The sequence below is a fragment of the Drosophila navojoa genome, chromosome 4, assembly GCF_054131105.1.
Source record: "Drosophila navojoa isolate 15081-1374.11 chromosome 4, UAZ_NAV_1.0, whole genome shotgun sequence".
In the NCBI taxonomy this organism is placed as follows: Eukaryota; Metazoa; Arthropoda; class Insecta; order Diptera; family Drosophilidae; genus Drosophila; species Drosophila navojoa.
In genome coordinates this window covers 19533980-19547089 of record NC_142892.1, presented here as the reverse complement: position 1 = coordinate 19547089, position 13110 = coordinate 19533980, and the positions used below count along the sequence as shown (strand labels likewise).

Below are 13110 nucleotides of genomic sequence, written 5' to 3'. Positions count from 1 at the left end.
ATCATATTCCAGTCACAACACATCAAACGGCTGATGCAATACTCTTATGAAATTACAATAGTTGTGAAATAGCAAACAACTCTTATTTCACATACTGACCACCAAATACTCTCAATAATTTCACTATGCAAGTTGCGCTCATGTGTGACCAAAACAACCACCATACTCTGTCATAGAGCATTCTTTGTTCAAGGGCATCGAACACACAGGCTCGACTCACACTCGCACAAGTTCGAAGGCACGCATAAAGGGAAATAGAAGCACAATTACAATGCGCGCAAACAAATTAGTACTACTTGCTCTTCGACACGGCCATCCTGACCTTAACACGGCCTCGTGTAATATTATACCAAGCTTTTCCACATACATCAATTTATTTACCAAATATTAAGCATAAGATTCCGTTTTATCTCATAAATTGATCCATTACAACTGAATATCTTTTTACATTTTTTTCTTCTTACAGTTTTATATAAAATCTTATTTCCGATTTTAGTTTTATTCTTAGGTTGACATAAATTTATCTTCCTACTTAGCTCAAATTCTTCATAATTGTTCGCATTATCATAACCTTAGCTCGTTCTACATCAAATTATCTCATGTGCCACACGCTACGATCAGAACATTTCACCATCTCTTATTTCATTACTGTCTCTTGCAACAGTGTCTCTTTCATTTACTTCATTACTGTCTCTTGCAACAGCTTCCCTTTCAATTACTTCATTACTGTCTCTTGCAACAGCTTCTCTCTCAATTACTTCATTACTGTCTCTTGCAACAGCTTCTCTCTCAATTACTTCATTACTGTCTCTTGCAACAGCTTCTCTCTCAATTACTTCATTACTGTCTCTTGCAACAGCTTCTCTCTCAATTACTTCATTACTGTCTCTTGCAACAGCTTCAATTACTTCATTACTGTCTCTTGCAACAGCTTCTCTCTCAATTACTTCATTACTGTCTCTTGCAACAGCTTCAATTACTTCATTACTGTCTCTTGCAACAGCTTCTCTCTCAATTACTTCATTACTGTCTCTTGCAACAGCTTCTCTCTCAATTACTTCATTACTGTCTCTTGCAACAGCTTCACTTTCAATTAATCCATTACTGTCTCTTTCAACAGCTTCACTTTCAATTATATTCAAATCTTCGTCGCAACTTTCCATTTCAATTGGTACATACCCCTCCGGTAACTTCTTTATATCATCATGAGCATACTTGTACTTTCTATTATTCGTCAATGACTTGAGAATCTCCGTCTAACAGTTCAGATATCTGAAACGGCCCTCTAAACTTGGGACTTAATTTCGTCCGATGCCTTTCTTCATTCCTCAACAACACTAGTCGCCTATTTTATATCTAACTACTTTAGCTTTGATTTTATCAAATCGCGCTTTATTGTAAGCTCCTGCTGCTGAAATATTTTCCGCTGCCCGTGCTCTTGTTTCTACCAAATCGACCTCATGTGTCGTGTCGCACAGTGGGAGCAGCTCCAAAGGACGAGCAACCTTACCAATAAACAATTCTAAATTCACGACTTACTGTACAATTTAAGGCTAACTGAACCTCTCGATTGCTAGTCTCAACTGCAGTTAACAGATTTTCAAGGTGTTCATAGTCCGTTCAACTTATCCGTTTGCTCTACTTGCGCCCGTCGCAATTAAATGCAAGCATATTTTCTGTTTAGAACAAAACTCGCTAAACTTTGTGTTGGCGAAACACCTACCCTGGTCTGCGATTATGAGGTTTGGTACTCCAAACAATGATACAGCTGATGTCACAACAATTATGCAGCTCTTAGCATCAATCTTGACCGTGTGTGTTAAATAGACAAATTTAGTGAAAGCATCTATTTGGACAATAACATACTCCTTTTGATCAGACTTCCCACTTAGTTTTCGACGAACTTTCGTATATACTTGGACATGATTTCAAACCAGTAATAGTCATAGGCCTTATCCAACGTCTTCTCCCAACCTAAATGCATAATTGATTCATGAATCTGATTTATTACAGACCATCTGAACGCTCTTGGGACAATTGGCAAGGATCGTGTTCTACCATTCTCTTGTACTCTCTATACTGCAAATCAAACGTGAACGTTTGTAAATATGCCCACCACCTTTGTGAGTTGCAATCAGTAAGAACGACGAACTCTCTGCCCGTCAAATAATGTCGGAAATGCTTTATAGCCATGACAACCGCAAGAGTTTCTAATTCCTAAGAACGGTATCGTGACTCAGCAGATGAAGTTGCCTTACTGAAAAACTCAACGACATGAGCCTTATTGTTGATTCTATGTAATAGAATGGCTCCGTATCCTGGAGCACTTGCATCCATATGCAACTCAATCGGGTATTGGGGGTCAAATATTACTAAGACTGGCTTCTGCGTAAGCAGAGAAACAACTTTTTGTCTTATTTGTTTATGTTCTGGCTTCCAGACAAACTCGTTATTTTCCAACGTCAAAATATATAATGGCTTCATCAAACACGAAAATTATTGTATAAATTGCCGAAAATATGATGCCAATCCGATAAATTGTCTCAAGGCCAAAACCGACTTATACAAAGAAAAAAAAATATAAGTTCGTGTCTTCACAATATTATGAATATCGTGTTATCACTATTATAAACATCGTGTCATCACTATATTTCAAGATTAAGAGCGTAAAGAGGAAAGAATAAAATGTACTTCGCAATAACGCTTAAGGTTGTATGTGTGACTATGCGACTGCCGTTATTTCAATTCCATTCGTTTCTTCCCCGATCCGTTATCCTAACCTGGCAGACGTCTCTGTCTGACGCAGTCTGGGCACGACAGTAAATTAGAGCGAGACAGACACAACAACCGCAACACATACATGTATGAGCGAGCGTGCGCGTGCACCCACACAGAACAGCAGCAAGGCCCAAATATATCATCATTTGAACAACGGTTTACAATTTTCGATCTGATAACTTCAAATTTTCCGGGAGACATAATGATATGAAACCCATTAGACAATATTTCTCGATCAATCACGACACCTTTTTTTAAGTTTTCATCCCCCAAAACATGAAATAGTATCTCAATGCAAAAAATTGTTAATTTTTACATTACCAAGTATTTGCAATGTACTACAAATACTACCATTGCCAATACCCTTTAAAATTACTACATTATTAATTCTTTTACCAATTAACTTAGAACTTATCTTTTCTTTGACCAATGAAAATTCCGCACAAGTTATGTCAGGATAACATGTTTGTGAAAGCCACTGCGATGCACTGCCATCCAACGCTGCACTCAAAGCCATCACTAATGCACTGCCTTTTATGAGATTTTCCGCCATGATGATATTCACTGTAGCGCACCATGCTGCTGCGTCGGCGCCAGCAACTTCTGCGTTGAGTTTTGGCAACACTATTGTCTTATTATTTGTTGTTTCAGCTGCCTTTGATTGCAATGCTTTACAAGCTCGATTAAATTTTTATTTTGTTGCTCAATTAATATTCGTAGTGGCTCATTCAGAGTGGTAGATAGTGAGCCGAATCCCACTTCTGATGTCGAAGCACTAGTATTCTTGTTGAAGCACTAGTATTCTCTTGATTAATCTCCATTGTGCAGCGAGTTTCGGCGGCAGACAAGTTCTAAACGTAACTAACTTCTTTGTCTCAACCATTTCTTGTGCTTGCCACCGAACCACACTCAGCGACAGCTACAAACGCTGTCGCCCAGCTACAACGGGACATTTCCATGCTAAAAATCATATTCCAGTCACAACACATCAAACGGCTGATGCAATACTCTTATGAAATTACAATAGTTGTGAAATAGCAAACAACTCTTATTTCACATACTGACCACCAAATACTCTCAATAATTTCACTATGCAAGTTGCGCTCATGTGTGACCAAAACAACCACCATACTCTGTCATAGAGCATTCTTTGTTCAAGGGCATCGAACACACAGGCTCGACTCACACTCGCACAAGTTCGAAGGCACGCATAAAGGGAAATAGAAGCACAATTACAATGCGCGCAAACAAATTAGTACTACTTGCTCTTCGACATATACATGAAAATCTTAAAAATATAATGAAATATTGTTTACAATTAATAAATTTGTTCTGCCCCTTGTATTATCATATAATTAACAAATTCAGGCCAATCTGTTTGCATCTTTTGGTAAATACGAAATTGTCGCACGACAAAGGCGAAATTTACATTTTCCGATTCTCCGAATAACTTATAGATATACACTATATGTACATATATGTATACGAGGTATTCACAATTTATATATAGATGCACACAGTGTAAATAAGCCAGCCCGCAGTTGCATTTCCATATGCACACACGCGCACTCACACAGCTCCAGGTGCCTGTTTACATTGTTTACATACGAATCGAAAATGCATACGAGAATTTTCTTATATAGTATATCATACTCTTCGATAAAGGCGCTCATTCTTGTTTGGTTTCGGTCTTCGAGTAATGCGTCGCTCTTTACGCATCAGCGCATTCACTCAATGGATCACGCTTGTCTTTCTGACACTTGAGAAAGGCAGACACTATAGATCCCCAATGAATATGCGGTAATGAATCAATATGCGTCAACATACGAGTGAGTAAACATGAGTGTTTTTCTTTTCGAAAATTCGAATAGAAATTATATTTGCCTCGTATCGTCAAGAACTTTAAATGCTTTACTTCTGGAACCGAACTATGGATATCCTATAAAACGTTAATAATAAGGCTTACCAATGAAATAGTTTAGGCACTTGTAATTGAATTATATTTAATAATAATATAAGTTACTAATGTTTATTTTAAGCCATATGGTATACAGAGCTATACAAACATATGCTTAAACACGAATTCCTCATACTCTAAGTTTGTATTTGTGTACAAAGATATAATAAACTAGTTGTTATCTCAAATAAATCTCTAAAAATATTTCCCCCCTTAGCTGCTGGCAGAAAAAATCCAAAATAGGATAGACATCTAAATTTATTCTTTAGAACGGTTTGAAATTCAAGCATGTGTGCATCTGCATGAAAATGAAATTATTATATTAGATACATAGTAGGTATGTATATTTTTCAGTTCAAGTGTGTTGAAGATGCAACCATTATAATTCTAAAAAAATCTTCTTATCATATGTATGTACTCTGCTTATCGTTTATATTTGCTTTCAAATACATATACCCGCATTACTAAAAATTCCAGAGTATCGCCACAAATGAATAAACATGACAGCGCTGAAAACGAGTGTTGCTGACGATATGAGTTAGGCAACGAGCATATCGTATACACAAGTCACATATGCATATAAAATAAAGAAACAACCTAAAACAACAGGGTCTTCAATCGCTTATATGATTAACATAAGAAAGGATATCCGGCATACGAATTAGTTTAGAACAGAGTGAATATTGTTGAGTTTTTGATTAACTCTCATTAAATAGCGAGTACCCCTCGTCACGTGCGACAACATCTGGGGTGACATTGTTTAGGTGCGTTGCAAGCTGGGACTGAAATACAACCAAACATTTGGCACGCTTCAAGCTCGGAACAGGCGCACAGAGCGCCTAAAAGCATGCTCACACGTAGCTCTTAGTATTGCTGCACAGTGTGTATCTGCTGCCGTGGCCGAACCTTTGGGCCATGGGGCCAGAGCAGCACGCAATGCCAAACTGTGTGTGTATACTAATTACGGAGCCCAGGCGACCTACACGCAGAGCATGGTCAAAACTCTCTAGACCCGCCCATTTCACCAAGTGGCCTCCGCCACTCGCGTGTTACGTAAAAGCTCATTAAGGCAACAACATTGCCTCAGACTGAACTGTGACTACGTCAATGCCAGCGACGTCATTCAACTGTATATTTCACAGTTATATTTACATATTTATACGTCTGTTGAGTTAGATGTGCGCGTGACGTCACGAGAGCCAAGCCCCAAAACACTTGGCCAATCAGCAAACGCGAGCGTGCCCCTCTACTCACACACACATAATCGTGAATGCTCACACATACTAGCATAAACTTATACACTACACACATACAGAGAGATTCATACATTTCAACATCTGAGCTAAAATTTCAGTGCAGCTTTTTTAGTTGCTGTTGGCCCACGCAAATCACGCGATTTCAGTCAGTTCAAGTGCAGTTGTCTGAATTTCGCTGAACTAACACAACATAGTTTTGTTCACTATGACCTACATTTGAACTTGTGTAGAGACACGCGTCACAATTCGATATATTTTTGTTTTATTTTTTTTTTTAAATTAAAAAATCAATAAGCCGCCAGCCAGGCTGTAGGTAAAGGTATTTACGCTTCCACACGTGCAGCGGCTGATATGCCGTTGCTTAAAGATATTACACTAATTATGACATGATAGTAAATAAATAATGAACCAATCTTAAAGCATAATTATGTATGAGAAATTTTTATTTATTTTATTATATATATTATTTATTTATAATTAATTAAATAAACACATTTGTTAGTTCAGAAGATAAAATAAAATTGTCTTCGCTTGTACTGTATACAATGAAAGCAAGCATTCGCATTCGAATTGTAACAGCCAAAGCTGAACTCACGCGCAGCGGAAAAGCTCCTCGCGAAAGCTTTACAAACAGTTTGAAAGTATTGCTTGCCAGTGCTGTATGCAGTGCATCTAAAACTGTGGATCAGAAGCAATTCAGACCGAGCTGTAATCATTTATTTGTATATACACATTTATATTTTTTTAGACGAAAATAAATTTGTGAAACATGTGCTTTGACTTATTTAGCAGCTGAAAACAGCAAAAAGTATTTTTTTTTTTTCTCCAAGTGAGGTGATAATAATTGTGATGTTCACCGATCCAGCAAAGTAAATACCTTTCATCAACTTTTACTGAGCAAATTGGAAATGATTAAGCCTTACAAATCAGAAAGAGAACCGACAATTATTACGTGTAACACCTTGATCAAATCATAAACCAATATGTCCATAAAATGTCAAGGCTTGTTGATTTTTCTCATGATTAAATATTTGTAGGCAATAGAAACGGAATCAAGAGCAGGCAATAAGACACACTTCGTGATGTCTTCAATTCTTATCAGCGTAACCAAAGCATGCCACAGTGCAGCCAAATATATATCTGAAATATATATATTTATATAATATATATATATGTATATAATAGGCACACATGTATGCATACATAGTATTTATGTATGTATGTACGCAAACATGAGCTATGAGATATTGCACTAATCATTGATGGCTTATCGTTAGATTCCATGCCATATCGCATTATGTCATTTGGTGTTATATGCGCCGCTAAATCGCTTTATGGTCCTATCGATATCAGTTATTCAGATATGGTGCGCCTATTTTCGGTTATTTATATACCTATATATGTATGTTAAAGCGTACAGTAAATTATTTATGGAGTACATTGCTGATGCCACTCTTGATAGACAGCTCATATAGTGAGTGGTAAATACTTGTCCATTGAGTAAAAACACGATAAAAATACACGCCCACATATAGTAGACGCACACGCGTACGTTAACAAGTAATTTCCTTATTAGATGCACACAAAAATTGAGAATTAATATATGTATGTAGATACGTAGAATTGGAGGATAAACGCGCCGTACATAAGTCTACCTAGCTCGGCATTTATTAGTGCCAATTGAGTACGCTTGTGTTCTATTCAAAGTAATCTTTATGGCACTTGTGCTGAGATATATAAAAAAAAAAAAAAACAACTAGAGATGGCTGGGTCCCTAGATACTAGGAAAAAATACAACCGGGGTGCAAACAGTTTTGAACTTACTTTGGGAAATAAATGAATGGCTAAGAATTTGTATGTCCAAATATATAAAATCAGAGCTTATGATTTCCAGGGTATTTGCGAGCTTACTTTGTACTATTTACTTATTAAATAAATATATGTATATATTTTTTATATTCTTTCAAGAGTTAATTAGTTTATTAACCGTATCAGCGCTTTATAAATAAAAAAAATCTTGTGGTTTTTTATTACATAGAGCAGCATAATCTGGTATTTGTTCTTGAAATTAATCATTGGCTATTCTCGACATTAGTCAACCATGACCTCACGCAAGTTGTTTTGTAAGGCACAATCGCTCAAGTTGAAGTTCATAGACCGAGCTTGTATTTGCGTAAGGAAGATTGCAGATATCATAAGACACACATACGTTTCTATTTATTTCCTTCTATGTGTAATCTATAATATACTGAGCTATATAATATATTGCTGTGGGGTGTGTCCAATTCCAGATGTGCCTGTGCATCGCTATCACACGTAATGACATTGCCCAAATGTTGACAACAATAATAACTGACAACGACAAACGACTACAGACAACTGACAACGGAGACGACAAAAGTTCAAGCAGGTTATCAATGGCCTATGGAGAGGCCCGTCTCCGGGATCTCAATTAAATTTAATACTTGCTTGATTTCATTTATATTTTTTGCCTACTTTTCCTTGTCTCGCTAAAAGCGCTGTGCCCCTAATTCTTGGAAAATGTTTAAAGGCCTAGCGTTCAAAGTACGCTTGAGTGCATTATGATAAGCCTTTTCCAGCAGTAGTTGAATCTGTTGATAATCAGCCTAGTCGATTTCTATAATAATGCATATTGTACATATGCTATAAAAACAAGATTAAATGCGCGTTCTACATATATTTAGTAGATAAGTCGATTTGAAATCGAAGCTATTATATTAAACGATTAATACACGTGCCCATCAATTTAAAAGAGATAGGAAAACTCGGAACTAAGCCTCCAGTTGAAGGTCATGCTCTCGTTCTATAAAATTTGGCGGCCAAGTTCGACACTCAAGTCCAAGTAGCTATTGAAATGAATTACAATTAATAAAGAATCTTCTGATAAGGCCTGATCCTTATACTCTTCAATATACAGCTGTTATCATATCATAACAGAAACGTAACCTCTTTATAATCACATTGTATTTTCCAATGTAATTGAAACGTCTATGGCACAAATATATTAACTATTGACTGCCTTATCAACTTGTTATTACTAATGTGGATTTTATATAGCATTCAACTGTTATCTTGGTACAAATAATAAATAAATTATTATCAATTAATCTGAGAAGGTCGGGTATATAAAAGGATTACAAATTCAACTATATAATTAGAAAGTTTCGAACCTATTAAATTTTCATATTATACTCTAGAGCTTAGGATTTCTTAAAGAAATTAATTATGATGCTGACATTTAATTTATACGAATTTATTATACTTTATATGAATTTTTTTAAACTCGTTTTAAGCCGGACATTGCTATTGTTATGTGTAGCATTTTTGTTGGTGTTGTCTCGAACTCTATACGTTAGAACATATGTATATACTAATATCATTTAGCTGTCAATTTTATATAAAAAGGTTATTGCGTGCTTCCGAACTGCAGCAAGTCATGTGACAGCCATAATTACATACGGATATGAATACAATTTTGTTTGGTGCTTACATTAGCTCACCCAAACAGTTTCTTATCAACATAGTTCGAGCAACATATAATTGAAATGTCGTTCCTTTTGAATAAGAACCAGAATCGTAGAGCAACAGTGCCGAAATGAGTAAATATAATAATCGTATTTCAATATATTGCAAACAAAGTAAATTCGAATGACGAACATTTAAAATAAGAACGCAAAACCAGATTTTTCAGCATATGTCATGAGCCACTGACATTTTTAAAGCTTTCTCGGAAACTTAAACAGATGTAAAAATAAACTCAAATGAATTTCGTTGTTTTCGTTTTTTCCTTTAATAATTGAGTTTGTTTGGCTTAACAGTAAAAAACAAACATGAAAGCATATTTTTGAGCTAATTTAAGTCTCTGCTATTCACAAGAGCAACTTGTATTGAAAATAGAAAAAATTATTTTTATTTGCTCTATTGGTACCATTTTTAAGTAACGTAAAAATAAAAGTTAATTTTCTAGTAACTTGTTCAGTTTTAGTTTAAATCGTAAAATAGCGTAAATTGAAAAGCTTTTGCTGTTACTACAAATGCCTAAAATCCATGATTCATAGTGACAAATGTTGCTTAAAGAATCATACTTGCTTACTAATATATCAACAAAGCAAAGCAACAACAATGCAGACACGTGAATTTCTTCCATCGTCATTAACATCCGAGTTGATTTTTGTTTACAATTTTATTTCACGTTGCATATTGTTTCATATTAGACTGTGATAACAAATAATTTAGCGATGCTAATTAATAAATAAATACGAAAACTGTTAAGTTTTGAAATTCTTATTCGAAAACCAAATAAACAATGTGAGCTATTTCCTATTTGTGCAGCTGTTGACATATTTTTTCTCCATGGTTAATATATCTTTTCTTTACATTCTCTATTTTAATTTCAATGTTATCTATAGGCAAAGCGTGGGTGTTGCTGTCTATGTTTTTTTAATATATACATATTTTTTTTTTGGTCTATGTGTCTCTAATTTTGAATGTGTGTCTCAAAGAAAAACTTGCGTAAAAAATGCTTTTGATCTGCTTGCTATTCTTTCCCCATCGGTTCAACAATCTATGGAATCACAGTTCTATATATATCTATATATCTAGATATTAGTGAACTTGATTTTGAGGATGATATCCAATGTTGCTAAAAGTTTTTCGGGTGCTGTTGCCCTCAAGATACATATCTATATCTTAGCCCCATTGATTTAAAGTCAATCAAAGCCGAACTTATTGTCAGGTGTGGTGAGTCAACAGGGCTAATGGCAAATAACTGTAACTGTATCTGTATCTGAGCACAAAATTGTTTACTAATTGCCTGTGAAAATGACCTGACGTCATTTGGATACTATTGAACTGCGACAGCCGCGCCCAGGTGCCTGCCCCATCACTCACTCACATTTGCACTCACCTGCCATTTGCATAGTGTGCACGTGAGTTGCTTTTAACGGATCGTCGTTTTCAGATTTCCCACCCGCTGATAATTTTCGCAATTTGTTATTTTTCACAAAACGCAAATTTATTATTATATTTATATCAAAACAATGAACTCGGCATTAGAATGCATACGAATTTCCTATATGTGAGTTCCCTTATTATAGGCTCATCATTAATTACAGTTATTTATCTAATTTACATTGTGTTTTAATTATTATCTGTAGAGCTGTTTTCCCCTTTCATTCAATCATGAGGCGCAATATATTGTTGTCATTTAACTCATTTTAAACACGCTGTCTAGTCAATTGCATTTCCATTTACCCAATTCGATCTGTGAAAGACGTTGGGTTCAGGTAGATGGAACACTGGTTCTGTTCCATTCATTGCCCATAACGCTTATCAATACTTTAATAAAAATGATTAAAAAATGATTAAAACATAAAAATTTATAAGCCTTATCAACCGAAAACGGCAAAACGAAATCCAAATCCAAAAATTTTATAACATGTACACGTTGTACGTGATTCTGTATCAGTTCAGAAAAGTTGATTTTTTTCAATTTAAATACCATACGAAATTGCTGTTGTTTAAAGTGTGGGCTATACGTATATATTACATATATAAGTATGTATATAAAAGTATATATGTATCACAAAGCTGGGGATTTTTTTGGTTTCGGAAACAACATTCTACCTAATTGCATACTGGAATTCCAGTCGGCAGATTCGATTAGTATTTGCGTAATTTATTTATCTGTTTTTGAGAGATGGGAAAAATGCGCAGTGCATTTTTTGTAAAGGGAAAAACCTTAAGTTACAGAGAAAATTCTTATTTAGTTTGATATGTGATTTAGTTTGATTTATAATATGTCGGATGATATTTGTTTGTATGTCTGGTCAACTCATGTAGTTATGAATTAATTTGTCTTTTCCATAATATTCCCAAAGGGCACGTTCCAATGTCTCGCCGAAATTTCAGCTGAGTTCAGCGATGTTTTCAACTTGGACCTTAGTGTAACACGCTATTGCTTTATATTATTCAGTTTCAGACAGCATGTAGCGCTCCATGGCTAACAATTGCTGTTGGTTATCAGAAAATTTAGATTTGACTAACTCATCTAATATTATTACATGGCTTTAGAATTGTGTGAGCGGAAGTAAATCATTTTTATTTTTTAACTATAAAAAAAAAATAATATTTATGTAAAATCATTTCTATTTGCTTCAGTTAAAGTCGCACAAATCTACTCTTCATTTCATTCGCTTGCATTGCCCTTATTTATCGGAATTATCATTAATCTCTATTTGCACTAACGGCATAATTGTCCAAACTATTGTCAGGCATTCGTTGAGCTTGTCAAACTGTACACATGCCGGCGAAAACTTACCGAAAGAATAAAACAAAAACAAACACGAGCTCCCGCTGATGGTCGTCAGCAGCTTCCAGCAGACACTTTGAACTTGACTCGTCCTTCCTGGAGGCTGGGTATGTAGTCCAAGAGAAAGTGTACGTAATTTTATTAAAATATACGAAGAGGCACACAGCACAGCGCAGACAAAATTACAGTTTGCTTTTTGTATTTTCTCTTATTTTTAAAAAAAACAGTTCGCTGCCGATTGGAGGAGTACACAAGCAGGCAGAGACACACACGCAGAGTTAGTATGTAGTGGACATGGACATGGACGAAGTCTGTTCTGGCTGCTGGTCTTTCAGCGCGTCGCCCGTTTAGTGACCGCGCGCGACGAATTCGCTAAAACAACTGATATCGTTGATATGGCGGGCGTCTGTTGTTGGGTAAGTAGCTCAACAGAATATTACGGTGAGGCGACAGCGCACAGTGTTACGAGCTATGCCAGTTGGCAGTCAAAAAGTATGTAGCTTATCTATAATAATATTTGACTGAGCTGGAAATAGTTTAAAGCAAACAAAATAAGAATGTGTGAAAAAGCTTTTGTTTTATATATTTAGTAGATATGCATTTATTTTTAATTTCTTCTGTATTTATTAGAAGCGAACCACTGCTCTCGACAGCGCCACACTCAACGACAGAGCCGTGATGCTGCCTGCGTCAAAGCGGGAACGTTTATTTTTGTTAAACTTTGTTGTTATTTAATCTCATTGCTGGGTTTTAACTAATCGAATAACAAAAATGTAGATTGAAAAGAG

At 35.6% G+C, this 13110-nt stretch overlaps 1 protein-coding gene and 1 long non-coding RNA gene across 2 annotated transcripts in view; one reads left to right on the top strand and one right to left on the bottom strand.

The window, feature by feature from the left end:
* Positions 1–12697, bottom strand: part of nebu (solute carrier family 2 member nebulosa) — a 20258-nt gene extending 7561 nt beyond the window's left edge. Inside the window, exon 1 of the mRNA XM_018102384.3 lies at positions 12332–12697. The gene's annotated coding sequence lies outside the window, so the exon portion shown is untranslated. The remainder of the gene's footprint in view (positions 1–12331) is intronic.
* On the top strand, positions 12627–13110 carry LOC149091478 (uncharacterized). The gene is made up of 2 exons (XR_016196816.1): positions 12627–12738; positions 12956–13110. It is a non-coding gene; the product is annotated as an uncharacterized LOC149091478 (long non-coding RNA).